Below are 26,092 nucleotides of genomic sequence, written 5' to 3' on the forward strand. Positions count from 1 at the left end.
GTGCGGTATCAGGATCGATATGAGCGCTATAAGCACGTACGGATTGGAGATCCGACTCTCTTACCTCCTATAACAAGGAGATATCGACCTCTGCAGCCCGTAACATGTCACTTTTACGTCAACTACTGATTTTGTTGATGTTTATCGTCACCGTTCGATATGTCTGTTGAGGGTTCATTCTGCACAACTCTGCTACATGTTCTGCAACTCGCCGTTCCGAGACGTCAGCTGTCTCACTTGCACCTCCTCGTAATGCACTGTCCATGGTACTTTGGTTGTCGGCCGCGTCCTGTGATGCTGTCGGTATGTCCGTCGTTCCTGCATCCTGGTTGTCACGCTCAATATCATCCGCCCATTTGACGGGATTGTGCTCAGGGACGGCTCGGTGCAGGGTCGGAAAATGTCGATCTGGACCACCGTATGGTTCGGGTTGTCGCACCGTACGCACAGCCATGGGTGTCACACAACTGTCTTCGCCGCCATAGTAACGTCGGGTAATCACTTGCTGTATGGGTTCCTGTTCTTTTGCATGGCCCATTGCGTTTGTGCTATATGTTTGATCTGTTCTCGATATGAGCGAGCTGCCTCGCCGGCATCAGGTGGTGAGATGCTGTTGTTCCTTGCGCTTCTTTTGTTGGTGCCGATACGTGTGTCCTCCTTCCGTGTCTGATGTTTGAGACAGCCCCATACTCGGAGTTCCAGAATCCCCTCCCATCTCGTGCACCACGTCAGTGACCACACACATCTCTTCCGTTCGTATAGGATCAAAGGGCGTTGAAACAGCGTGACCTGCGGCGTTTTCCACCCGTCTCACTGGTTCATACACTACGGACCCATCCTGCACGGCTGCTGTCTCCTGTGGTTCATCGGGAGGTACTTGTGCCACGGGGAGTGGTGCCGTAGTTCCTCGTGCAGCCTAGACGTGTGTGAGGGGGCATGCTTGGGATCGTTGCGATTCAAGGTTCTCTCCCACTGGCAATCGCGCAATTCGTCGTTGCAGGCACTCTGATCGCACGTGATCTTCTTTGCAACAACTGGAGCTTCAAATGGCTCTATGCACAATGGGACTTAACATGTGAGGTCATTAGTCCCCTACACTTAGAACTACTTAAACCTAACTAACCTACGGACATCACACACATCCATGCCCGAGGCAGGATCCGAACCTGCGACCGTAGCGGCCACTCGGTTCCTGACTGTAGCGCCTAGAACCGCTCGGCCAACCGGAGCATGTGCGAAGTTGGCCCTCATACATAATGACCGTACTGCAGCCACAAATGTGTGCATAAGAGGGAACGTATTTCCGAAGATCGATTCTCACTTAACGTACACCATTGAGAACAGGATACGTCACAAAGCTCAACCACTTTTCCTCCGTATTTGCGAGGACCGTCCCGTATTACAGCAAGTCCGACGTTAGTTGTTGCGCTGTCACCTTAAGTCGTAATTCAAAAACACGCACCGTTCTTATTCCAATGCCCGCTGGCTCCACAAGGACATTTCCTACATTTCCATCGGAGTGAAGGAACTTATAAGACCCGCCTGATGTCCGAAGGAGTCGGTCACAGCTATCGTCATTGATAAGTTGTACACATACGACGCTTGCTACTATCGAAAGATGAATGCTCATCAGTTCCTGAAGATCGAGTTTCACCACTTCTCTCAAAAAAGTTCAACTTCAAGCACTTTTGGTCGGGCAAGTCGGTCCTCGAATGTGAACTTCACTGTCGATTTTCGTAAAGAGGTAGCCATATGAACGTCGTCTGTGTACTCTGAACGCTTCGCTGCTATCACAACACTCGCCGCTTCCTCTACGCTGTTTGCCGTAGCTAGAACGAAAACAACACGTTCTCGCCTCACGGTTACTCAAGCCCGACTTGATCCAATAGACCACCAACCTACACAGAGGATTAGTTCATTTCGTATACTCACACAGAAAGAGAATTTGATTGTAATCTGTTGAAAATTTTTATTTCCTTGTTCGTTCACATCGATATACACTAGCAGACTGTGTGCTTCTGACTTGATTTAGTAATCACTGAAATAAAATAACGTAACGGCCAGCTGCACGAATTGGCAACAAGGTATGATTCGGAAATTTCTGCAGGAAGTGTTGCTTTCCACTTGCGATATTGTGCTGATGTATATAGTTATGGTCTGCTAATAAATATGACGCTGTGTAAACACAAACGCTAGATATCGAGCACACTCGTCTTTACGTTTTGAACTGCATTTCATCTCAGATAACGATCTAGGTAAGGTCCTGGTGACATTTTTTCATGCAAAGTATTATGTGAAAAGTATTGCTGTATGTAATCCACCAGGGTACAGCTTACCTAAAAAAAACCGGACAGGTTCAAGTAGGACTCGGTGTCTGAGGATTCCGTCTAAACTTAATTTGTGATGATAATAATAATTTCGTGTAGCTCAATGCCATGGTGCAAGTCTTTCTATTGGAAGCCACTTCAGCGACTTTCGTGTCCCTAGCCGACCCCAGATATCCAACAGGGGAGAGGGGTCCTACAGTTTAACGTGGAATTCGAGCCACTTTTGTTACTGGCGACTCCTCACAATATTGAGAGGTCAGTAGAACGTTAAGATGAAGACTGAAGAAACGTGATCCAGCCGAAACTCGATCCGTGACCAGTCGGGGTGCAGGCACGCACATCACCGCAAGACTATCAGGACCGGCGTGTATTTTAACTTTCATCTACAGGATTTCATGACAGTCTGCGTGTATCAATATATGTGAAATATTAAATATATGACCGTGTCTTTTGATTAAGTTGACTTAGAATCTTAAATATTTTACATCACGAAAGACTGTAGACGTTAGTATTTTACATATATTTCAACTTGACATTTCTATTCATTCCAGAGAAAAAGAAGTCGTAACAGACGAACAGAGAGACGAAATAAAAAATAAAATAAAATAACTGGAAACCACTGTGTATTAACCTCATAAACAGAAGATAATGGTTGACCATAACATAAAACAAAGGCGTGTGTGAGTCCTCAGAATGTAACAGTATGCATCTAGTGGCACAAAGAAGAAGTTACATGTTAAGAACTGCATTACGCGGATGCGTTCGCCGCAGTTGTGATCTGGTGTCAACAACGCAGACGCCATGCGTTCACGCAACATACGAAAAACAACCAAGGAAACTCCGACTAGTATTGCTCCTGTACGAGAACGCCCGTCTACACCTACTGATTTTAGAAAAGAAACTGTCCCAGGGGTTGGCTGGAAAGCGATCCCTAGTGCACTTCGTATGCAGATTTAGCACCCTCGAACGGTTACCTTTCTCGCTCCTTATCTAACAACCAGATAGAACATTTCTTTGTGGACGGAAATTCTCATTAAACTTGGATTAACGACATCCTTATCTCCTAAAAATAATTCTCTACAGGCGTGGAATCCAAAAACTGCCTAACCATCGTCAGACTATTTTAGTTAATGGGGGGGGGGGATACTTTGTTGATGTTTAATTTCTCTGTTATGTTCCATAAGCCAACGACATGTGCCATGAGTATATGCTCTGTTCTAATAAAAATGAATTACAACTTACCATGTAACCTTACGACTAAAGTCTAATATAATAAAAGGAATACGATCTGCAACTCGAAACTGCCCAAAACATCACAATTTAGCATCATATTACGCACCTCTGATTCCGATATGGTCTGTGCCTAAGTGATATTCAGTGTCCTACCCTAGAATCATATCGGGCTTACCATAGAAATGTATAAGTCTTGCAGTGATAATAGACCCACAATGAACCCAGTTATCAAATTATTCAGTGCCACATATAATCAACTGAATTGTGTAGTAAAATAATTAAGATGTGTGTCGATATAAACAGGAAGACATAACTTTTAACAAAGGTGCAAGGTTCCAGTTTCTTTTTTTCTTTTTTCTTTCTTTTTTTTTTTTTTTTTGCCCCTAAATTCAAACTGATGTGAGACTTAAGATGGTGATATTAGATTTCCTTAATGGTTTTCGATATGGAAGCTTATAGCTTGATAAAAGAAGAGGAAAGTAACCGACAAAAGGTTTGGGCCGCTGGCGTGATCAGAACCTATATCAGTGGCAGCATTTGCCGCACAGATCAGTCACGTTACGGCTTAGCTGGCGAGCCATTGCTGCTAGGAGTTCGTTCTCAGTGTGGTACTCTTCATTAATAGAGATTATTGGCAGTATTAAATATGGTTCTGTGTGAAATGACCTTTATGAAATCAAATAATAAATCTGACACCCTAATGTTACAAAACGGTTCTAATGGCTCTGAGCACTATGGGACTTAACATCTGAGGTCATTAGTCCCCTAGAACTTAGAAATACCTAAACCCAACTAACGTAAGGACATCACAAACATCCACGCCCGAGGCAGGATTCGAACCTGCGACCGTAGCGGTCTCGCGGTTCCAGACTGAAGCGCATAGAACCGTTCGGCCACACCGGCCGGCCCTAATGTTACACCTGAAGTGAAGATCAGTGAGATTATTTATCGGAATTGGCAACGAAATGTCAGGCAAATTTACCAGGACAATCCTGAATCACATCAGGAAGTAAATCGACCATCACATAGTTGCCGAGCGTATTCTATAACACTGTTAAATCTCTATTAGACTACTGACAGGAAGAAGACGTATCAGCTGATGTACTGACCTGGTTAACAAAAAATGGCTCTGAGCACTATGGGACTCAAATGCTGTGGTCATCAGTCCCCTAGAACTTAGAACTACTTAAACCTAACTAAACTAAGGACATCACATACACCCATGCCCGAGGCAGGATTCGAACCTGCGACCGTAGCAACAGCGCGGCTCCGGACTGGAGCGCCTAGAACCGCACGGCCACCGCGGCCGGCACCTGGTTAACACTTGGTAATCTCTCCTTTCGAAGACGTGGCGAAGCTGTTGCTACCGCTTTTCACTGGCATGTGAAATATCTGAAGCATAGCCCAGAGACTTAATTTTTCTTATTTTTTTATTCCATTTCTGCAACTATGATTTCGATCTACAAGATAGTTATAAATAATATCCAGATTCACTAACTGACACAAACATTTGAAATTATGGGTAGGGGCCCTACAGTAGTAGGGCAAAGTTCGTTGTGGCACAGTTTGTTGGTGTGAGTTGCCTACATCAGAGGCAGGTATGCACTCAGGGGCAAACCTATTGTTCTCCATTGATTGACAGGTCCTTAACATATTGTTCTGCTAAAAGGATCCTTTCTTTTGATTGACAGGCACTTAACCTATTGTAACCTATTGCTCCTCCACCCCTCCCCCTCTTCCAAACCCCCTCCCTCCTTGCTGCTACAGGTACACATTTTAGTCTGTGTTATTGGATAGCCCCTCTCACTCTTTATCAATTTGATTGACTACCTAATTAAACTGATCCCCCTCCCTTCCCATCCTCCCTCCCAGAAATTGGTGGGAAAGAGACTCAGTTGATCGGTCATTTGGAGGGAGATCGATTGCTGTGTATAGAATATTGTTTTAGGGGATTCAAGGCAGTGTATGAATACATGGAAATCGGTGGCTCTTTGGTGGAGAGGAAAGATCTCATAACAATAAAAATTCAGTTTGTGGAGGTTGGAAATCTCTTGCTCACCATGCTCTGCTGTTTGGAAACATGAAGGTGTTGTAAGAGGTAATTACATGAGGCAAACATGTTGCAGAACCTAATATTCAGCACTGTACTCTGGGTGTCTTAACCTAATGGTTGGTTGGTTGTTTTGGGGAAGAAGACCAGACAGCGAGGTCATCGGTCTCATCGGATTAGGGAAGGATGGGGAAGTAAGTCGGTCGTGCCCTTTGAAAGGAACCATCCCGGCATTTGCCTGGAGCGATTTAGGGAAATCACGGAAAACCTAAATCAGGATGGCCGGACGCGGGATTGAACCGTCGTCCTCTTAACCTAATGTTCGACCCTTTGTTGGCATTTAACTTTTTGTAATGTTAAGTGGTTTTCGTTGTCACCCCCATATCCTTAAATTATTGTACCGTCTTTGATACCAAATTAAGAAATTAGTTATGTCCTCCCAACATTTACTGGTACACTTTTCGCATTTCACATGCTTTTGAACTCCATTTCTGGCGCATTCTTCTTTGTCAGCCACCCCCTTAAACTACTGAACTGCGTTTTGCATAAAAATTATGCAAATTAACTTATTCTTCAGCACTTAACCTGCTGTTCTGTTCCATGTTACACACTCACGCACACCCTCCCATTAAGTATTGTACCGCTAACACCACGTTGATGTGAAAAATTTATGCAAATTAATTAAATCAATATTATAATTCTTCAAGCTTTCCTTTATGAGGCGTTGCCAGTTGAGATACTGGGACAGCGTCATCTAAGAATGTATTGAGAATAAGGTTGCGGAGAATCTCATTAACCAGGACACCGGTTTCCAGCTGAGCTCGGCCTGGAACCCATCACTCGACCTTCTGAAGACGCAACGTAGACAACAAAATGGTTCAAATGGCTCTGAGCACTATGCGACTTAACTTCTGAGGTCATCAGTCGCCTAGAACTTAGAACTAATTAAACGTAACTAACCTAAGGACATCACACACATCCATGCCCGGGGCAGGATTCGAACCTGCGACCGTAGCGGTCACGCGGTTCCAGACTGAAGCGCCTTTAACCGCACGGCCACACCGGCCGGCCGTAGACAACATCCAGACCCCAAGGGACATAAGTATAAGATTGGAATTAGAGATGACAGCCCAGTACATGTAACTAAGGACGTACGTAAATTGGCACCTCAGATAACAGACAAAGTATCTGAGGACACTCTTCCGAGTCTCGAGCGACGATTTGAACACAATCGGCCTGAGAATGGTGCTGCAGTTGCTCCTGGGGGCAAGAACGTCGGACGGAACGTCTAACACGACACAGCACGGTAACAGAACGTCCTAATTCACAGAAGGACTCAAATGACGACAGTCGGAAGATAAAACGTCTAGCACAGCTTGGACGCTATTCAGACTTTAATTCATCTATATTGACAACGGATAATAACCACAAAGTACGCGCTCAGCGTTCGGAACAGCCGCGGCTAGAGGAAAATGCTACAGCCGTTGCTATTGGTCGGCGCACACCAGGGACAGAGGGCCAGACGCGGCGCAGACTGCAGAGGGAACGCCTATCACAACGTAGGCATAAATACCATACAGGAATCAGTATCAGACAGCACCTGAAGAAGACTGCGAGTTACGTAGTTGAAATATCGTGCAGAAAAGCCGCGAATAACCGGCAGAAACCCGATTAATCAACATAAATCGATATTCTTCACATGTATGGCGAAGTTTCTTTTTCAATTCGCTGCATCCTATTGGTCAGTGAAATCGATGGATTATAGTTTAAACAAAAAATCGCTAATATAAAACACATCCCGCCACTCGACGCCCGACGCCGACGCTGCCGAATCCGCACACGTTGCCAGGAGCCGGGATGCGCCGGCGGTCCCCTCGAAGTGGCGACAAGTGGTGGCGCCGTAGTCAGCTGCCAAGCGACGCGTGTGGGTGAGTTCGGGTCCCAGAAGGGTGGGGTCGCGGCATCTCTTTCATACTTTACAAAAAATGGTTCAAATGGCTCTGAGCACTGTGGGACTCAACTGCTGAGGTCATTAGTCCCCTAGAACTTAGAACTAGTTAAACCTAACTAACCTAAGGACATCACAAACATCCATGCCCGAGGCAGGATTCGAACCTGCGACCGTAGCGGTCTTGCGGTTCCAGACTGCAGCGCCTTTAACCGCACGGCCACTTCGGCCGGCCCCATACTTTACACCTGAGAAATTCCTGTCGAAATATGTGTTCACGTAGGCACCGTTGCTGGCGCGATGATACTTAGCTGTGGTGCGGGTCCAGCACCGAGAGAGATGTTCCAATGCTTCCCAGAACAGCACAGGGTGCATTGTTCCTAACGATCCTAACGGGACTGTCCGTTCGTCACTAACCGACAATCTGCTGCTGCTGCTGCCAGTATGGCAGCACCGTCTGCCATTGTTTGCTGCAGACGAGACTTACAGTGGCAAATTTATTTTTTACAGATCGCTACATTGCACTAACAGTTAAACGCCGCAAAAGTTGCCAATAGATCATCAAATAAATACAAGACTCACAAGAGTATTGTGAGCAAGGAATATATTTACCAGTGTAACTACAATTAAATATTACGATTGCTGCTGCAGTCTGACACCGATCGATGTACAGCTAATGTCTCCTCTTGACGGCTGTGGTTCTCGAACGAATCTCAGTATCTACAGAGCTCATAATTTTCCACGTAGAAATCTCTCTCATCCCCTCGCTGTTATCTATGCGCTGCATCTATACATCCCTCACGATAGGACACACATTCATTTTCTCTGGTCATGCCACTACGTAAGCCACAGTAACATTACCCTGTAACATATACGCATTTTACACAAACAGTGCAGTTACCTTTTATATCTGTACAGCGAATGAAAAAGTTATAGTATACCTATAATCACGTAGGCTATATGTCTCAATTATCCTCATTCCTAGGAAATTACCTCACCAAGTCTTCGAATCAGCGTTTCTGGCCCGCATCTCGTGGTCGTGCGGTAGCGTTCTCGCTTCCCACGCCCGGGTTCCCGGGTTCGATTCCCGGCGGGGTCAGGGATTTTCTCTGCCTCGTGATGGCTGGGTGTTGTGTGCTGTCCTTAGGTTAGTTAGGTTTAAGTAGTTCTAAGTTCTAGGGGACTTATGACCACAGTAGTTGAGTCCCATAGTGCTCAGAGCCATTTGAACCAGCGTTTCTGGAAGGTGCTGCATCCTGCCAAGATTCTCTCAAACAAGTGTTATGAAGGACAGGCGTCCATCACTATGTGACGATGAATACCATACCTGCGGATGTAATGCTTAGAAAGATATCATCGACGCGGGTTGGTGTACTGTAATCAACATCACTATCGATAGAAGAATAAGGAAAATGCGGGGGTACGCTTAGGGGTGTCGATGAGGGGACGTATTGTTACAGCCGTATTGCCCATCCTGTTTGTACACTATAGCAGATCCGGTTGAACACTTGCATTGCTATATTGTGCAGCTGTTTTTACATCATTCGTATAGCTATCGGCCGCCAGACACTCGTAAATATACTGCGAAGACAGAAAGCATAAGCACATGCACCGTAGGTATACTCCTCGTTTCCCTAGATATTTCCCGCGAAGTCGGACAGTCATCCTTTCCTGACGCGTGACCATAGCGCCCTCAGCGGACCGAAGTTACTCTCAGAACTCTTCTACAAATTGGGGGTCGGCTCCCCTCGGCACAAAAGCGTTACTGCTTCCGACCTCGACCTGCTTGCATGCTCGCTTTTCTGCACCCATCTCCAGACTCTGGGATTACAAGAACGTATGTAATTTCGCATGGTTTGCCAGAATATCATATCATTTTCTCAATAATTCTCGATATCAAGCACATAGTAGTATCCTAACGATCGCTCACGCAACGTAATCCCGAAGGTATAGACTGGAAATTATTTCTCTACGAACCTGAAACTTTTAGCCAGGTGGAGCGTGCCGCAAACAACTGACTGACTAGAAACGTATTACGTCTCTGAAGACCTTTACGTGAAAACTCTAAAATAAAATAGAGCAAACTGATATTTCGACTCGCGAATACTGATGTCAGTGATGTAACAGATTCCAAATCATCCCTATAATTTACAAAATTAACTAAGGTGTTTCTCATGTCTAGAGAACCAACAAACGTGTCTTCCACCAATCCTTCACCTGCGAGATGCACACACCACAATCGATGTTCCCTCAACTAAATAGAGGTGCGAAATATGCAGAACCAGTCAAGCAAACAATTTACATATGAGGAAATAACGGTCCAGCGCAAACACACGTCCATATTGAATCTTCTCAAATTTCGAAGCGATCACGAAAGCTATCCAACACGTAGTAAGTATTATTTCGCTATTCGGTCGTCTAGAGGACAACACATATAAGTCAGCTACATTCCTACACTCCAACAAGCCTCTCCATTCGGACGGCTCCTACCATTAATGAGAAACCTGAATCATTCCCGCCACAGGTCACCAGCGCCCTAGGGAAAAGAACCGGTCTCATATATATTTTATCCCTGTATTTACAACTAAATGTTACGATTGAGGTCTCAGTTGATCGACAGTCGGCAACGAGCAAAGTATCGGAAATACACCCTGCTGACGGCTGTGGCTCAGGAAATAGAAATATCGGTACCATTCTCATGACTTGACATACTCTGCCCTTCGCTATCACAGTACTCCACATGAGTCCATTCCTTCTTTACGACTGAACATAGTCATTTCCTATGCACATGTTGGAACACAAACACATACTTTATAAGCCTGATGCTCAAGGCCCTACTACTAAGTATAATACTTCGTCAATGACTGATTGCTCGTGATATGAAATAATACTGATCGAAAATAAACGATGGGTGGACATAATATTTTCATGTGAGTGCTACCACCGTGTCATAGAAAGAGGTGTAATCGTCTTACAAACCACTATATGAAAAAAATAGCACAACCATATTACCATCACAAGTAGTCTTGGTTCTACAGGTGCACACAAGTATCCATGTTAAAAGCTATACCGGCTTTATAAATTCACGTATGGCATTACCTACGAATGACATGGTTTTCCCAGACAAATACTGTGACACTGAATATGGACAGTGATCGCCGGAGTGCTTATTATCACCACCAGCAGTGCACCATTGTAATAAAATTATCGAATTCTGAAAGTGATTCGGTTAAGGAGCATGGTATGAAACCTGTATCTGCAGCTCACTCAAGCCGCCGCTACTATATATTTCTCCAGTATACTGTCTCGATGCCATGTCAGAGGTTCCGCGATATATCGTCTGAGTTATAGGCGATGACTGATGGAGAAGGATCACAAACAGTAGTAGATGGTGTGATGATTGAGGTCGTAAGAAATCTACACTACCTTTTCAGAACTCTTGGGCTACGTTTGTGGTAGAAATGATGTCTATGATTTGGAAACAAGTTTTTCATCCAACCACATATGTGCGTTGGATCCTATGGAGAAGTCCTTTAATGATTACAGCCTCTAGTGAATCATATCTCTGGCACTCTCATATCTCGAAACGAGCCACCTTTCTCGAAACTATCTGCTATAGCAAAATTCCAACATGGTTTTAGGTGGCCCCTATGCATCTTGCAACCAACCCTCAGACTCTCCACTACTGTCCCTGCAGCTTTGAGCATGTGATCGTTCCAGTATAAGTCTGAACTGAGTAGAAGTCAGAGAAAGCTGTATCTACCACCTTCTGCAATCCGTGTAGAAACAGTCGAAGCTGAGTTACTGTGACAGAACTATGTTTTGACCATTCAACGGAAATGAAGCCTGCTCCTGCAACATGAGGTAGTGTAAAAGACACTACAGGAACTGGGGGAAGGATGTGGATTTTGGACACTGCCTTGGGGTGCTTATCCATACTACAAGCAAATAGTACAGATCCACATCCCTCAGGGCCCATTCACGTCTACTTCCCCAACATTCTATCATCATTGTTCTGTACCATCCACCATAGGAAAATTACGACTAATAAAAGCTCCACTAACTTCATCTGATAGAGAATTCAATAAGATTTTTACCACATCTCTCTCCTCCCATACATCGAAAACAATGCCTCATGTGTGCCGGCATCAAGCACATGTGATAATCCTATTAAATATACAGGTATTAATCCACTGCACAAAATTTTCATCACCGGTTCTGTAGGAGGATGACTGTATCCCACAAACTATACTGTAAGTCCCAAGAGATGCTCCCTGTGACCCTGCGATGTGAAAACAGTACTGCACTGAGACTAGTTTGAACTCGATAGCCATTCCCACCAAACCAGACCGACGTGGGCTATTAGGATTAGTAGAAAGCAAGGAAACCGTACGTATCCGGATGTGGGTTCGTATTCAAAATATTATGTACTCACTCCCCTCTAAGTCCTAGAAGTTTGTAACGGGAATTTATGAACACACTATATATGCACGCACTGAGTGTGAGCGCTACAGGCTTGCTGAGATAATACGTGAAAATGTAAATTACAGTCATACAAAACCGAAGCAGATACATGGAACTTACGTGTAATTATAGTTTTACTGTACAGGTATGTAGTATAAATGTCATATTAACACAAGAATATGCAATGGAAAAAGTTGATGTGTTTCATGTGAAATAGTAATGAGAGGAAATGCATTCAGTGAAGACTGCGATTGAATTATGTCGCCACCACAGCATATTCGGCGTAGGGACCATAAGAGGGTTTAAGGGATGTACAGAGGCATTTTCTTCGATCAGTGTGCTGAAGTGGAATAGGAAAGAAACTCGATAATACTGTTACAATGTACCCTCCGATATGCAATGTACAGCTGCTTGTTGGTTATTTGTTTATATGTACATATAACATGTTCACTGATGATTCTGTTGTCTGTGAGAATTGGTAGCGAATTTCCGGAAGACCTGTAGAGGACTGGTCACTTGTGCAAATACTGGAAGTTGACCTGAAACTACATAAATGTAAGTGTTTCACATTTATAGGCCCAGAAATTGTCTACTGTACGATTACACTATCGTACTACTGTAAAATGCCTTGGGGTAAGCAACTGGAGCGACCTAAAGTAGGAGCTTTATGCCGGGCTCAGATTAATTATCAGGAATCTTAAGGGAGCGCAATTCATCATCCTCGAGAAGTTGCTTACAAAACATCTGTTCGACCGATCTCTATCTATGAGTATTTGCTCGTCAACCTGAAGCGATAGCCATGCTGGATTAGTACAACATATAACGAAGATCTGAGCGGTTTTTATTTCTTTCTTTGTAGGATCGTTTAGTCGAAGTGAGAATATTGTGGGGACGGTCATCAACAACCATCTGTGGTAGATGCTACAAGAGATATGCTGTGCATGATGGAGAGGTTTGCTGTACAATTTCTGAGATGACTACGATGGGAACACAGAGTTAACACAGAGGTTTATGGAAAACCAATCATTCTACGTGAATGGAGCAGGATACAATGTGTTTTATGACTGGTAGACATTCCCCATTTTAATGTCTGATATCCAGATAATATTAATCAGGTGGCGTATACAGGATGCTGACCACCAGCCCAGGAATTCCATATGGGCATGTCCTAACAACTCTGAAATCGATCTATGTATACCAGGCAAATGGCAGCAAATCCCATGCAAATGTCACTCAGAGACTCTAACCCACAATTCGGTACCGTTTTCGGATAGAAGTGGAAGTAGTAGGTTTGTTTCTACAATATTTCTATCGCAATACATATGTTAGGTGCCCATGTTGAAGTACATATACACAATTCTAAGTGAAATCATATCACAAGTTTAGTCATATCGAACATTACACTCTCGAGTAGTACAGGCGAAATATGAACAGTCCGCTTGTTATAAAATGATGTTTCTTAACCATCTGCACGATTGTCTTCATCTGTTAAACAGTGTCCAGCAGTAGCTCTGTTTATCTAGGTAGCTCATTTGACAGTTTTGGCGGTAAGATCCTAGTTCACTTACGGTAGGGTTCTATAGCACCATATAATAAACTTTTCAACTTACAAACCCATCGCCATATGCAGCGTGGAACCAGCGCTGTACCGGTAACTGCTTTATACATTACGTTAAATAGTGCATAGATCGGCAGATGATGTAAGCACTTTCTGTCAAATAGGATTATACTACAATATAAGAGGGAAACGAGTGGACATACCTATATTGTCATAAAGGACTAATGAAACATTCTAGAATAGGTATAATACAAAGTGAAGAAATGAATCAGATTCCTTTGCGCAAGTTGTGAACACGTCCAAACAGGGGAACCTCGCTATGGACAGCATGCCAGGGTGATTGCTTGTTACCGTTATTAGCTCAGTTTTATTTTAAAATGTAAGAATGATGGCCTCTATGTGCATACACACCGTGAGTGTCAGACGCTGTCTCCTGGCCGTCGACAGGAATGTCAGAATATATGTTCAATATTGACGTTGGGCTGGTGCCTTTGTCTACACATGTGTGGTCCCCAGCCACTTTCCTCTGCAGATGTTAGTTATACCTAGCATCTTAGGTAAGCTGTGCATAAGTTGTTCCTCAGTCACTCAGTAGCAATGGCTGTGGCATTTACTTATCGCTGTGAATTTTTTTATAATAAATACTTCTTTATTGTTTCTGTGCTATCACTGTGGTGGTGATAACAGCCCAAGTGTACAAAACTGTTTATAATGTTATTCTACAAGTGTTTACATACATCTCTGTAGAATCTGGGTTTGATTCCACACTACATTTAAATGTCCACAATAATTTCATGGAATTAAGACTCCTCTTAGGTGCCCTGCTAGTAATTTCATTATTTTTGACACACTAATAAAGCAAGGGGAAAGTTCCTTACTGTGAAACATAGAATTGGTATGTATTACTTCTTAATATAACGTAATGTGCCAATTGTTAAACATTAAACTATTGAGATATCATTGGATCCATTTAAAAACTGCACCGTGGTGTTAGACTGTTAAACATTAAAAGCCACAGATGTATATGTTCTTTTAGATGGTATTGTTGAAAATGGGTACTTGGATTACTGGTGGGAAATCAAAAAATTTTAACAAACGGTCCGGAAGTCGTAAATAGCAATGGTAGCTGGTCGTACGCTGGAGTGACAGCGGAAAATTCCACTAGCCAACATATGCTGATTCAAACTGCAAAACCAAAATTATTTGTTGTCAAGACTGTCTGACGTCATTATTGGTTTATAAATTATGTTAATTAAAATAATTCAGCCAGATCTGACATAGAACAATGCCCCACCAACCTGTTTTCTTTTCCTTCCCATTCTTTTAAGCCGCTCAGTTGATCCAGAGATGCGAGCAGAATAAATCTGGCTGACCTCATCCTCCCCAACCAAGAGCAAAATGCTCATCCATCTGTTTTGTTTTTCCCATACTTTTTTAAGCCACACAGCTGGCTTTACCACATATTAAAATAACCTGGAAACTATGCAGGTTGCACTCATATACCAATCCAACAGCAAGCTAGTTCTTTTTTTAATTTCTCGCCATTATTTTAAATTTTACGCCATTTTAACTAATGTAATCGCCCTCGAAGCATTGGCCATGGCACATATCATACGGGTAATTTTGAACTGTCACATTCTAGATCATAAGTAAAACACCCATAAATTTGCGGGACCATACTGGTACTGATCCACTAGTAACGTCCACTAAGGCCATTTCATGCTCTTTTCACATTCCGCGAAATGCACATTTGCTCAGCACATCCCATCCGTGGTAGATGTGACAACCGGAGATATTACACCGATTGACAGACGCCAAGCCGTGTTTAAAGGGAAATCTCTGTTCCTCTTTATTAGGTTTTCTGGCTCCTTTATTTCTATTATATCTTAATTACACTATCCAACAAACTTGGCGTTTGCACTACGATACTGACCTCATTGTATGTTATTTTATGATTAAATTCCACACAGCACTCTGCAAGAGCTGATTTGATTGGTTATTTTAGGTGGATGTATGGCTGATGGTCCTTGCAAATCTCCTCGACTGTTTTGTCTGATCCATACAACTCTAGTTGTTATCAATCAAATATTCGGTGATGATGATACAGATAGAAGCCGTTGAAGAAAGAAATCTATCAGGGAAAAAATAGAAACAAGTGATGACGAAAAATACTATCAAGCAAGTGAATCACGACATTTGGTAATCTATGTACTTGATTTTTCATGGTTTACGATACTGTTGCACAATGCCAGATGTAAATACCTAACCGAGCCAATCTTACAAACTTAAAGCACATTACAAAGGCTAATACTTCATTAGAAGTTTAGTCTTATAATTAGTTTCCTTAAAAACGTACTTTACATCGATTTAACTGATCGTAGATTAAATTAAACTTCACAACTAAACTGAAAATGTTATGTTCAATCTTTTAGTACGTTATCCTCCTATGAACCATTTACTGACACTTTTTAACCTCAGGAATTCAAGCTATTTCTGATGATTATTAGCGCCGTACCTTGTGCGTGTGTCGGCAGAGTTCCTTGTAAGGAAACAGTCACCCTTAAGAGATGGCAGCCTTTTGGCTACAAGATGGCTACATGTAGACATATCCACCCCAGCCCTACGTTAAGAAGTGTTCACCCTTTTTGCCTGTACGATTTGACGCTGCCTGAATACTAACCGAATGATGAGGCCAATTATGCGGAGTGGTGGGCGTTACGCTGCTATTTCAAACCACCGTCGAGGCTTCCAGTTGTCATGGAAAGGAGGAGGATTAATAGGGTTTTGCTCCCCGCCGCCGACGAGATCATTAGTGATGGTGCAAAAGCACGTTTTGTAGAAGGATAAAGAAGGGGCTCGGAATTTCAAAGAAGCCATTCAGTCATTTAACTCAAACGAGTCAGAGAAACCACGAAATAATTAGACCAAGATGGCTGGCCGGGGATTAGAAACGCCGTCCTCCGGAATGTGAGTCCAGTGTCTTGCACTATACCACCTAGCTCGGACTCGTACACGTACTAGAGGATAATTCTTAGTAGCTACCTCCGTCAGGATTTGTCAGATGACAAACTAGCTGGACATCTGCCGGAAATATTAAGAAGTACAATGAAGTTTTGAATTTGTTTTTGTAATTTGTGTGCCATGGAGAAAAAAATCATTGGTAAGCTTTGGTGATACGCTGACTGTGTCGTAATCACTAGACCCACCAGGAGCCGTTGACCGCTACCTTAAGAGAACATTTTACACTGCTGAGGAAATTTAAGTGAAATGAAATCGTCGTAGGGTACTATTGGCTGGGAGACCACATCTGGGGTTGTTCAATGTAATTTGGAATTCGTTTTTGTAATTTGTGTGTCATGGAGAAAAACGATCGTTGGTAAGCTTTGGTGATAAGCTAACTGTGTAGTAATCAATAGACCCACTAGGAGCTGTTGACCGTCACCTTAAGAGAACAATTTACACTGCTATGGAAATGTAAGTGAAATGAAATGGTCGTAGGTCGTTATTCTCTGGGAGACCACACCTGGGGCTGTTCAGCCGCCAAATGCAAGTATTTTTATCTGACGACAGTTTGACGACTTCCTTGTCGATGATTATGAAATCATGATGAAGACAACACAACACCCACTCCTCTAGCGGATACAGTCTCCAACGCGGTTGGGAATCGAACCCTGGCCCCAGCATGGCTATCAGCCACGCTGACCACTGAGCTACGGAAGCAGACAGGAAATTTAAATGATCAGATTCAAGATTTTCGAACGTTAGTCTAGTGTGTTGACCATTGTGGAATATAACTTAATAATTTTTTAAACTGTGGAAAACGTTCCATATAGGAAGGGTGCTCACTGAACTCGCGTGTTTGGATATAATAGAAATTGACTTGACTTCATTTCTCATAACTCCTGTAAATTATCAGGTTCAAATTTTTCCGAATCCCACTGCTCGTGAGTCGCTACGAAAGTAGTGGAAACGAGGGGCAGCGGAGCTGGGTGATTGCAACAATCTGTCCTACTGTCACAAAAGCAGGAGCTCGTAGTGATAGTGCTGTTGTTGCTGTAACTGGGTCCTGCGCTGCTCCTAGTGCTGCTGATGCTGTTGCTTCAATAGTTCGTAAACTCTTCCATAGAGGATGGATACACGTAGTAACGACCTCGCTGCCACCTGTCTGTACCACTGGATACGAACAAAAATTGTTCTTCACACGCACGACAGAGGAGGCGCACTATGCGGCGCTCCGAGAAAAGTTCAGCTTTCTGCGAAACACGTTCATAAACAGCACAGCCGCAAAAAGGCTAAGGGCAACTTCTTCGAGGAAGCTGCACGCCGGATTATTCCAGAACGGATACTAGCTCCGACGTAAGCAATAACGAACAGTTCCTGATGTATCCAAATCGAAATCCAATCCATAGCGAGGTACTCATAGAATATTATAATGCCACATAATGGAGTGCTTCATGTAACTAAGCAAACTATATACTCTGCCCTAGTGCACGCTCGTTTAAAGAGGCCGAGAACTACAGTGTTTGCCCATTTGAGCCATGCCTGTTGGCGTCCTGTGCAGGTGTTTGTCTCAATGACTATGCTGTGCACACTATCAAGACACTAATCGATTCCGTATCCATGCCGGTGCCTGCTGGAGGAATACCATCGTTGCTACATGATGGAGATACTATAACCTGTACGGAGTGTAGTGGTTGATACAAATTTCTTTGACAGTCACATAATGACGTCAAAGTCCTTTGGATTTTTTTCAACTATTCCAAACATGAGTTACAAATAGCAGTTATCTAGCCTTATTGGTCTGTAGACAATGGTCATGACACCCACTGCACGCTTATCCTTTGCAGAACTTCCTTCTGGATATTGTGTGTGCATTCATATACATTGCCACTCGTGTCAACACTCTCGCAAGCCGTCGTGACACGTCTTAAATCATAATCTGGCTGCCATTTCCTTGTTAAAACCCTCAATAAAGCTTCCAGCATATCGGGATTTATTTAACCACGTGTAAACTATTTTATCTAGTAATACGCGTCATTGAGTGTTGCTACATACTAACCATACACCTCCTTCCTCACTATTTCCAAGACGGGGTTTGAATAGGAATAGTGTGAACATTTGATCTAGTGGATACGCACTGAAACTCAGTTTGTTTTTCTGTTATTCGTGCAGTTGTATCCGAGTTGCACTAGGCGGCACGATTAAATAGTGGTTGTGCATGATGATAATGCGCTACGCTATGGAGAAGTGGAAATTCATGCTTTAGTGTGGTCATCCAATCCTGGAAGCGCATCAGGGAGACTGATGTCATGATTACAAAAGAGACTGCCGCTGGCGCCCTCATTTCAGTTTGTGTGCTTGTTGTGAAGAGGGACACCTGAAAGTGATCTGATTTTCATTAGTTTTCTACAAGCAAACGTACATTTCCGGACAGGATTCCTTATCAAAAGCTTACTAAGTCCCTCTAAAATGCCTTGTAGCCAGTAATAAGAGCTGTATACCTGCCACGCCGTCCTGGGTTAATGCTCCGTCTTAGGCGCCTTGCCACCGTTTCCCGCGGCTCCCCCAGTTGGAGGTTCGAGTCCCCCCTTGGGCATGGGTTTGTGTGTTGTCCGTAGCGTAAGTTAGTTTAAGTGGTGTGTAAACGTAGGGTCCGATGACTTCAGCAGTTTGGTCCCACAGAAAAACGTACCACAAATAAAAAAAATAAAATAAAAAAAAGGATGCATACCTGCCGCGGAAAATGGCCACAGCAACAAGCCTGTTAAAACAAATTATTAGTGTAATATCACTGCACGAGATCCTTCATAGAGTAATGAACAACACAAAAGTGTCGGCATAATGAGTCCATCGCTTGTTAACACCATTCAAGAAGAGAAGTGCATGACATCTGTGCCGACAATATTTAAAATGTGCACCTTCAAAAATGGTTCAAATGGCTCTGAGCGCTATGGGACTTAACTTCTGAGGTCATCAGTCCCCTAGAACATAGAACTACTTAGACCTAACTAACCGAAGGACATAACACACATCCTTGCCCTAGGCAGGATTCGAAACTGCGACCGTAGCGGTCGCGCGGTTCCAGACCGTAGCGCCTAGAACCGCTCAGCCATACAGGCCGGCAAAATGTGCAGGTACCCGAGGAACAAATCTAATCACAATTTATTAATGTTGATGTCACATTAATACCCAGAAACAAAAGAAAAGAGCTACTAATGAAATACTCGGACTCCCTTTCAGCAAATAAGGCAAAGACACAGTCTTTTTCCACAAAGTTTTTGCTACAATTATTTTGAGATTGTCCTAGACTCTTCCATACCGACTACCCGAAAAAGGACATACTATTACGGTGACGTATTAACAAACTCTTCGAACGAATATGTGCACTTCGATGAAGCAGAAGACTTCTCGTCTGAGAAACATGTATGACTAGAACATGGCAATGCACCCACTCAAAGTTTTTTGTTTATTCACGTCAGGACTGTGAAAACTTATCTCCGCCTTATTCGCCGTATCTGGCACCTAACGACTTCTTCCTCTTTTTAAATATGAAGAAATCTCTAAGTTGATTCATTTTCACCAGTCAATAGGAGGTGTTTGCTGTGGTGAATAACTTTTCCAAGGCCAAAATAAAGTCTTCGTCAGTGATGACATACGACATATCTAGAAAAGATGCGACAACTGTAAGGGACCATGAAGGACTGATTAACTTGTTACAGTTGGATAACATGTGTAATGGGCACAGGGTTCGCTTTGACCCTGTGCCCATTACACATGTTATACAAATGGAGATGATATCTTAATTACTGACGACGCCTTTGGCATAATTGTTTTATTATTCTCCATTGCATGATGTAATTTTAGAAGTTTTACTTCTGATGAAGGTATATTTATATCTACCGAAACCTTGGTCAAGAATTTTAATAAAAAAAAAATTATCCTGAAACTGTTTTTGGCTGTCATCTTTTTATTGTGATGTATCTGACATTCAGTCTTACAAATTTACTCTGTCTGATGGACCACGTCCAGTTCATCCGCTCTCAAAACTCCGCCATCTCACTCCCCACATCCACCACTGCCGGCGGCTCACCTCCAACTGCGCAACGCTACGTGCTGTTCACATTCAACTGCCCAACACTAGAAAAGCGAATATTCCAACAATGCCAACCAGCCACAGAGTGCACACAGCACAGCCAGTGATTTTCATACAGAGCGCTACGTGGCGTCATGAATATAAAAACCTAAACAGCCTACTTACAGATGTCCTTAGGTTAGTTAGGTTTAAGTAGTTCTAAGTTCTAGAGGACTGATTACCTCAGATGTTAAGTCCCATAGTACTCAGAGCCATTTGAACCATTTTGAACCAAGCGAAATGCTGAGTGCTGGCTTGCGACAGTATGGGTGGCTTTGTTGTTAATATCCATCTATCTGCTTCCATGGTGATGAACAGCTGGTAACACGTCACCCACTTTTATAGAATATGTATATCCATATATACCGTAAACGAAACCTTGCCAGAAGTCAGCATATGCTGTACAACAGTTGTACAGGATACGACTATCGTATGCGTGTACAACAAATTTTATCTGTATCCAGTAAGATGCAAAACAAGCAACTGCATAAAAAATAGTGAGTTATCAGGAGTAAAAGTCGACGGAAGAAAGTGTTCGTTTTCTTTTTATGACGGGGTGGCGGCAGGGGGCAGGTGGGGGGGGGGGAGCAAGGGGTAGGGGGGCGGACGATGGGTGGTGGGGGGGAACGGTGAATCAGTGTCTAATTATGATTAAATATTTGGAAGGTGATGAAGGAATAACTGTCACATACTATCCTACGTCACTCATCTATCTACGTAGTTAATAGAAGCCAAAGCGGCAAAAATTAGCTATAGGTGGGGCCACGAACCTAGTCACACGTCAACACTCATTTCTCCAAACATCCATTACGTGGGCTTTGAAACAGTTCCTGTCACACCCCGTTCTCCACATTTCAACACTTGTGTTTTTCTTTACCCAAGGCCAAAATATTTAATGCAGGTAAGAGGATGCACGAAATGTGGAAGGCAGTCTTCCGTAAACGTAAAATCTATGGTAGTGGAGACCATCAATGGAAGGAGTCTTACCACTTCACGACAGACGGCAGTAAATGCAGCATCAGGTCACCGACAGCTAAACCACTCGGCCACAAGGCGAACTATTTAATATTTACAAAAGGACACCACGAGCCAGGAAAAGCGATCCGCAAATTACGCCAGCAGATGACAGACTGTGGAGCTGCAGGCACGCTGCTTACACCGGCAGGAATAAACAAGTCTGTCGACTAGCTTCCGGCGCCGATTCTAACTGACTCTGTGAGGCAGCCGCCGTAAACGCCCGATTCCGCCTCGCCGTCGTTCTTAAAGTCCTTTAGGCCGGTTCCCACTAGAGCGCGGCAGCGCTGCGTGCGACAACGGCAGCGGCAAGCGTTTTCCGCTTTGACGCGGCGGCACGCGGAATTGGCGTTCCCATCTGGAAGCGGCAGACGCTAGCGGTAGCCACAGAGGTATGGGCGGGACCCATTTAAACGCCCGGTGCGTTTGATTAATTACACCTTACACCTACATGAAGGAAAGACGAAGTTGGGTGAAGACATACAAAGTTTTCATTTTCTGTACAATGTGCTCTTTTACATATTTCACTATTCATGTTTTCTCATTTCATCGTAAACAGATTTCATGACTACGGTTCATGATTGTTCACTATCTCCTAACACATTGAGACAATGTACGAAAAAGAGATTATTCATATAGGTAAGAACATAAAGGCTTGGGAGAAGGGATGAAAGTGGAAGCTACCTGATAGAATTTCGCACAGAGCATAATTTAATCATTGCCAGCACCTTGCTTAAGAATCATGAAAGAATAATACCATACATATTTGGAACAGAGTTTTCGAAACCAGATTTTAAATTGTAAGACATTTCCGGGTGCAGACGCAAACCGACAATAATTTATTGGTTATGAGCTGCAGTTTACTGCTAAAGAGACAGTAAACGGTAGCAAGTTAAGGAGATGGAACTTGAATGAGTCAGGACCCACAGTTTTTCGATAATCTTAAAGTTACCGTAATGCAACGACTGACTGAAACAGAGGAAGGAATCCGCTAGAATACGAATGGATATCTTTGAGAGAAGAAGTGGTGAATGCAGCATAGTATGTGAACGTGAAAAAGGTACAGTAGAAATCGTTGGATAAAACGTGATATATTTAATTTAATTGACAAGAGGAAAAAATATAAAAATGCAGCAAATAAAGTAGGCCATGGGAAATGGAAATGTCCAAACATGACGTTGACAGAGAGTCCAAAATCGCAACGCGGTTTTGCACTTGGAAAACATAGGAGAATGAAAATGAGAATGAAAGAAAACCTTGCTCAAAGGAGAAGCAACTGTCAAGAACTCATTTGGCAAGCCAGAACTAAGCAAATAAGAGAAGGCTAGAAAGTGGAAGGAATATGTAGGGAGGAGAGGGGGAGGGGCTATTCAAACTAACATAAGCAACATGTTGGTATCCTGTGAAATGTCTTAACATGCAAGGGAATACTGGTGGTCCGATGAACGCTCTGCCAGGCACTTGAATGTGATTTGCAGAGTACCCATGTAGATGCAGATGTACCACTTAGCTAAGTAGACAGACTCAATACCGAGCGAGGTGGCGCAGTGGTTAGACACTGGACTCGCATTCGGGAGGACGACGGTTCAATCCCGCGTCCAGCCATCCTGATTTAGGTTTTCCGTGATTTCCCTAAATCACTCCAGGCAAATGCCGGGATGGTTCCTCTGAAAGGGCACGGCCGACTTCCTTCCCTAATCCGATGAGACCGATGACCACGCTGTCTGGTCTCCTTCCCCAAAAACAACCAACCAACCAACAGACTCAATAACTGCAAAACTGAGTTTGTAGCATTTGCATGTTTAGAGAAGGGTTTTGACAATCTTAATTGAAAAACACTCTATGAAGCTCTGGAGATGTCATCGATAAAACACAGGGACAGAAGATTATCTACAACTTGCACAGAAACCAAAATGCATTTCTAAGACTTCAATGACTTTAAAGGGAAGCAGTAATTGCGAAGGCAGAAGTTGAGAGGATATAAAATAAAGACTGTCAATAGCAAGAAAAGCGTTCTGAAAAAGAAAATTTCTTCAGATTGAATATAAATTCTAATGGTTGGGTACTATTTAACAAAAAGTATTTGTGTAGAGCGTAGCCTTTTATGTAAGTGAAACGTGGACGATGAAGAGTTCTGTCAAGAAGACAATGGATCCTTTCCAAACGTGGTAATAAATAAGAATGCTGAAGATTAGATGCGAGGATCGTGTAACTAAAGAAGAGGCACGGTATTAAATAGAGGAGGAAGGGGAAATTATGGCACAACTTGACTACTTAGTTGACGGGACATATTATGAGACCTCAAATAATCGTCAGTTTGGTAATAGAGGCTAAATGGTAGAGTGAGACCTAGGCTTAACAGCGGTAAGCAGATCAAAATGGATGTAGGATGCAGTAGTTATGTAGAGATGAAGAGACCTGCAGAGGATAGACTACTGTGGAACACTGTATCAACACAAAAGACGAATTGAATTTCTTGTTAATGCAGCCCAACAGCAAATAACATCACATTTCATTAGGTAGGTCTGCTGTGTACATATTGCCAGAATATTTCTTTATTGTAGCCTCTAGCACATATATTTGTTATGTATTTGTGTATACATCTCTATTATTCTCTGCAAACAGCCTTATGTTAGGGAAAAGTTACAACTTGAATACAGTTTTCTTATGGCGAGGTTAGACACTGGACTCGCATTCGGAAGGACGACGGTTCAATCCCGCGTCCGGCCATTCTGATTTAGGTTTTCCGTGATTTCCCTAAATCACTCCAGGCAAATGCCGGGATGGTTCCTTTGAAAGGGCACGGCCGACGTCCTTCTCCTTCTTTGTCTAATCCAAAGAGACCGATGACCTCGCTGTCTGGGCTCCTTCCCCAAACAACCCAACCAACCAACCTCTTATGGCGACTGTCAGAAAATGAAGAAGTTTAATTACTGTTATGGCCACTCTGCCATTTGTAGCATTTTCCATAAGACACGCATTCCTTCATGAAACAATAACCAGTGACTGGTTACGTTTTATCCATGACTTTCGAATGCACTGGAAGTTCTTAAACTTCGTAGAAGTCATCAGTGACAAATGCATCGTAATGCACTTTCACATATGCTGGCATACGTTTTTTTTGTGCAGTAGAGGCTTTTCCGCTGACTTCAGATATCATGTTACCGTTCTCAGGCATATTAAAAGCAAGTTAAACAAAAAATAAATACGGTATGTTGGCAACCTAATATGGAATCGGCAGTTGGATTATAACGCCTAAAGTGGTAACTGTGAAAGCAATTATTATGACTGGTTCTTCATAACTACTTGCAAGACCGTGATGAGCGAAACGTTATGGATATTGCAAGTGATACACATAATATTATATTTGGTGCTTTATGCTAAGGTGTTTGACACAAAGATTCGATCAGGAATGGCAAGTCTTTCGGTAAAAGAAATCGACTTATCAAATACTATACACCTGACTGTAAACACTGTTTTAGCGATGCTGGAAAGGATAATTGGCAATCAAGTGTTATTACATGTAATTATAAAGTATTCTAAACGTTGCAAATAAACAAAATATCTTAAGGCAAAAAGAAATAATAAATAATAAATTTGTTTACGTGGCCATCACCTGCAGCAAGCACAGAAATATTCGTTGTGTAAAAAACGAACGCCAGTTTCTTCCTGTGACGTATTTTTTCTTGTTCTACACGCTTTTCGCCTTTTACTTTAAGGCACTTCCAGTGGAATCTTTGTGTTATTTGTAGATTATGAAACAGTTCAGGTCTCTTTTTACGTAAATAGGTGATTACTGACAGTTACTTGAATTTTTGGCTGGCGTCTGCGTTTCCACTCACTTGGTCGCAGGCTATTGGTCGCACTATAAAATCACTTACGACACTAAGCACATTAATTTCATGTTACAAACTTTTTCCTTCACAATTTTTATGTTCTTGGCGATAATTGGTGTGGAGCACAATTATTCTTCTGTCACTAGCTGCAAATATTTTACCAAAACCTGATTTAGAGTCGTAACAACTGTTTTTTCAATTAATGTCTCCTCTTATTTGGTTTCTTAATGTACACGTTGCCAACCTAACGAAGCATATGCTGAAAACTAAAGATGACTGGGTGTTGTGTGATGTGGCTCTGAGCACTATGGGACTTAACATCTATGGTCATCAGTCCCATAGAACTTAGAACTACTTAAACCTAACTAACCTAAGGACATCACACAACACCCAGTCAACACGAGGCAGAGAAAATCCCTGACCCCGCCGGGAATCGAACCCGGGCGCGGGAAGCGAGAACGCTACCGCTCTTGTGTGATGTCCTTAGGTTAGTTGGGTTTGAGTAGTTCTAAGTTCTAGGGGGCTGATGA

Source organism: Schistocerca piceifrons, chromosome X, assembly GCF_021461385.2.
Source record: "Schistocerca piceifrons isolate TAMUIC-IGC-003096 chromosome X, iqSchPice1.1, whole genome shotgun sequence".
NCBI lineage: Eukaryota > Metazoa > Arthropoda > Insecta > Orthoptera > Acrididae > Schistocerca > Schistocerca piceifrons.